This window comes from Pinus tabuliformis, chromosome 1_1 (assembly GCF_031772625.1).
Source record: "Pinus tabuliformis cultivar Carrire ecotype Pingquan chromosome 1_1, CPIR1, whole genome shotgun sequence".
In the NCBI taxonomy this organism is placed as follows: Eukaryota; Viridiplantae; Streptophyta; class Pinopsida; order Pinales; family Pinaceae; genus Pinus; species Pinus tabuliformis.
In genome coordinates this window covers 132902427-132907835 of record NC_142297.1, presented here as the reverse complement: position 1 = coordinate 132907835, position 5409 = coordinate 132902427, and positions in this window count along the sequence as shown.

Sequence of the window (5409 nt, the reverse complement as noted above, 5' to 3'; positions counted from 1 at the left end):
TCTTAATCTAGGTATTCAAAGACTTCAAGTACTTACCTCGCAGACCTTTGAAAAAGCATCACTCCGCCTCGTTGTAGCTGACTGAGGTATCGACCACGAATTCAGTCACAAATCCTCCTATGATGCGATCGAGCTAAGGATCGATAGTGCGAGCAATCTTATCCTCAGATGCTTCCAATCTCTGTACTAAATCCATGGTCCAGACAATAGGACCATCAAGTCTCCACCTTCCTTGGCTATCTGCTAGCTTCACGATCCACTCATATAGCTCAACCAAAAAGGAACAGAAAAAGATCTCATGTATTTTTGTATATAGGTACTTATCTAGCCACTATTCCTTTATCAGTTGCGGATTTATGTTCTCCTGCGCTGCAAATTCATAGATCTTCCTATCCAACCAATCTTCGATCTCTTTCTTAGTTGGATTCCAGTGATACGACATCACACATATCTTATGTAGATTCTGGTCCTGGAATCAGAACCATTTATTGGATGCGTGGGGCCTGACCCAGGTTCAACGTTAGTTAGCCAAACAAATCCCTACACTACTGGCCCTTTCGGCATTATCCCGCGCAGTGCGGACTAAAGTCTCATATGAACAAGTATGGGGGGATGTTGGAACCAAGTTTCCGCACCCTGAGATGGTCGTGATGTTGGTTTATTCCTTCTATTCCTGCTTTCGCGTAGGTCGTTGAGTTCTAGGGCTCTATTCGTCTAGCCCTTTACTCCGACCTTCAATACCTCCGTGAAGGGGTACGATTGGCCTTCACGCAGCCCTAACCTACGGTTCAAGTACTTTCGCGCTGCTAGGGCAACGTATCGTGCAGATTCCCAAACTGGCTTAAGTGTCTTACTTATCTTATTAAACAATCACAGTTAGCGCTGCGTAAACAAATATCCTTATTTGCGTTCAATTATCCAACGAAATTACATACATTCGCACATCACATAAGCATTATAAATGAAATTCATACACAATATGACAAGATACATTAACAAGAAATAAAGACACGGAATTTGCAGAATGCTTCTCTTTATTGATATCTTCAGATGATTACAGACTCTATCCGCCCTATGCACACAGCTGCAGGGGTCCGTGCACTCAGCTGCAGACTTCCACCCTAGGCCTCTACACACTCAGCTGCAGAGCCTCTACCTACACTAAGACCCGAAACTTAGACTTCTCCCCTTATTGCTTAAGACTTCTTACGTCTTCTACAACTTTTCTTACTTCTTCTACAACTTTTCTTACTTCTTAGAGCTTACTTATTTAGCTCTTTTTATACAATCCCATGGTCCGCGAACCATGGGTAGGTCTTTACAGCTGACTTTACACTTTACAAAATAAGGGCAGACAACCCTTTATGACTTATGACACCTTCGCACTCCGCGACCACAAAATGCAGAGACTTTACAACTTTATTACAAAACTTGACCCAAAACATGGGATTTTAGCCCCAAAACTGTCCTTGGGGGGCTGTTCCCAACAAAAACCTATGAATAATATTACATCCTAAGAATATGAATCCTTAGATGAATAAACCTTAGAGATTGATATTATAATTTCAAGGGATTAATATTAAAAACCCAAGGGAATAATATTGAACCCAAGGGATAAATATTATAAACCTAAGGTATATAAACCATAAAATAAACATGTTTGGTCATCATTGACCACGGTTGATTTTCATATTGACACAATGTTTGTCACAATGCAATATTGGACTATGTTTGACCATGATTGATTTTCATATTGAAACAATATTTGTCACAATGTGACGTTGGAAAATGGTTGGTCATGGTTGACCATGGTTGATTTTCATATTTAGACAATCTTTGTTACAATGTGAGCATCAGTATTGACCATGGTTGATTTCCATATTAAGACAATCTTTGTCACAATACGACATTGGAACATGGTTGACTATGATTGATTTTCATATGGAAACATTCTTTGTAATAATGTGACGTTTGACCATGATTGATTTTCATATTGAGAAAATCTTTATCACAATGTGACGTTGGTCCATGGTTAACCATGATTATAAACCCAATGGATTTATATTAAACACAAAGATTATTATTATAAACCCTAGAAATAATAGTATACCCTAGGAATATGAACTCTTAGATTAATAATTGATATTATAAACCCAAGGGATTACAAGGCCAAGGGAATAATATTAAACCCAAGGGATAAATATTATAAATCCAAGGTATATAAACCCTAAGATAAATATTATAAACCCTAAAATAAACATGGTTGGCCGCAATTTATTTTCATATTGACGCAATCTTTGTCAAATTGTGACGTTGGACTATGGTTGACCATGATTGGTTTTCATATTGAAACAACATTTTTCACAATGTGACAATGGACAATGTTGTTGATTTTCATATTGTGATGAACTTTGTCACAATGTGATGTTGCACCATGTTTGACCATGAATGACCATGATTGTCACAATACGACGTTGGACCAAGAGACAATCTTTGTCACAATGTGAGCACCGTTACTAACCATGGTTGATTTCCATATTGAGACAATATTTGTCACAATTCTACGTTGGAACAAGGTTCACCATGGTTGATTTTCATATTGAGATTAATAAAGCCAAGGGATTAATACTAAAAACCCAGGAGATTATAAACTCAAGGGAATAATATTAAACCCAAGGGATAAATATTATAAACCTAAGGTATAAAAACATTAAGATAAATATTATAAACCCTAAAATAAACATGGTTGACCATGTTTTACCATCGTTGATTTTCATACTAAGACAATATTTGTCACAATTCGACATTAGACCATGGTTGAACATTATTGTAAAACCAAGGGATTTATATTGAACCATATGATTAATATTATAAACCCTATGAATAATATTATACCCTAGATGTATCAACCCTTGGATTTATAAACCCATGGGATTAATTCTAAAACCCTAAAGTATTATAAACACAAGGGAATAATTTTAAACTAAAAGGATTAATATTATAAACGCAAGGTATATAAACCCCAAGATAAATATTATAATCCCTAAAATAAACATGGTTGACAATAGTTCATTTTCATATTGAGACAATGTTTTTCACAAAGTGACATTGGACCATGGTTGATTTTCATATTGAGAAAATATTTGTCACAATGTGACATTGGACTGTGGTTGACTATGATTATAAACCCAAGGGATTTATATTAAACATAAGGATTTATATTATAAACCATATGAAAAATATTACACCTTAGGAGAATGAAACCTTAGATTAATGAACCCAACGTATTAATATGATAAAACCAAGGGATAAATACTAAAACCCAAGAGATTAATATTATAAATCCTAAGTATATAAACCCAAAGATAAATACTATAAACCCTAAAATAAACATGGTTGACCATGTTTTACCATGGTTGATTTTCATATTGAGACAACCTTTGTCACAATGCAACATTTGACCATGGTTGACCATCATTATAAACTCAATTGATTTATATTAAGCCTAAATATTAATATTATAAACCCTATGAATAATTGTATACCCTAGGAATATGAACCCTTAGATCAATAAACCTAAGGGATTGATATTATAAATCTAAGGGATTAATACTAAAAACATAAGGGATTATAAACCCAAGGAAATCATATTGAGTACAACTTGTAATGTTAAATGAATTCTAGCATTTTTTTAAAAGATTGACTTCTAACATTCCATGACTTGGAAAAAAATAATTTCTATTTACCTATATCAACCTAATGTATTGAGGATAATAGTTGTGCCTCTACAAAAAGGCCAAATAAGGCCTTCAAATCATTGATTAATTGAGAATTGTTTTTAAACATTTATTATGTAGGGGAAAAATGTTGAATTAAATATAACATTAAAACTTATTGAATTATTGAAAACAATTTTGTATAATCACTGCATGGACTAACAAAACACCAAGAAAGAAAAAATAGTCCTAGTCAAAGTAAAAATAATTTTCAAATAGATGTTGTATGGATTCTTTGTGTCATGGGTCCAACTTTCTCTTGCTGTGAAAGTCATAGTTTTGTTCAAACGCAAAAATAATTTTTTATATAAACATTATATATTTTGAAAACTTCTTCAATTTGTTATGGTTGACCATGGTTGATTTTCACATTGAGACAATCCTTTTCGCAATTTGAATTTGAAACTAATATGGTTGACCATGATTATAAACCGAAGGGATTTATATTAAACCCTAGGTTTAATATTATAAACCCTATGAATAATATTATTACATAAGAAAAGAACCATTAGATTAATAAACCCAAGTGATTGATATTGTAAACCCAAACGAATTATAAACGTAAGGGATTAATACTAAAAACCCAAGGTATTATAAAACCAATGGATTAATATTATAAACCCAAGGCATATATACACTAAGATAAATATTATAAACCCTCAAATAAACATGGTTGACCATGATTTTCCATGGTTGATTTTCATATTGAGACCATCTTTGTCATAAGGTCGCGTTGGACCATGGTTGACTATGATTGATTTTCATATCTAGACAATCTTTATCCCAATGTGACATCGGACCATAATTGACCATGGTTGATTTTCATATTGAGACAATCTTCGTCGCAATGCGATGTTGGACCATGGTTGTCACAATGAGAAATTGGACCACGAAATAATCTTTGTCAAAATGTGACCATGGTTGAGCATGATTGATTTTCATATTGACACAATATTTCTCACAATGTGACGTTGGACCATAGTTGACCATGATTGATTTTAATATTGAGACAATATATGTCACAATGTGGCGTTGGACCATGGTTGACCATGGTCTAATCTTTCACATCGAGACAATCTTTCAAAAACAATTAATATAAAAAATAAATAAATATATTTCATAATTAGTTACCTTCATAAAAAAAAAGCAAATAAATATTCCATAAACATAAATATCTTTCATAAACAAATAAATAATAAACCCAAGCGATAAACCCAAAGGATCAATATTATAAATAAATAATATATAAACCCTAAGATAAATATTATAAACCCTAAAATAAACATGGTTGACCATGTTTTACAAAGTTGATTTTCATATTAAGACAATCTTTGTCACAATGCAAAATTTGACCATGGTTGACCATGCTTATAAACCCAATGGATTTATATTAAACCTAAAGATTAATATTATAAACCCTATGAATAATTTTATACCCTGGGAATAATAAACCGAAGGGATCAATACTAAAAACCAAAGGGATTATAAACCCAATGGAATAATATTATAAACCCAAGATATAAAAACGTTAAGACAAATATTATAAACCGTAAAATAAACATGGTTGACCATGGGTTACCATGGTTTATTTTCATACTCAGACAATATTTGTCATAATGCGACGTTGGAACTT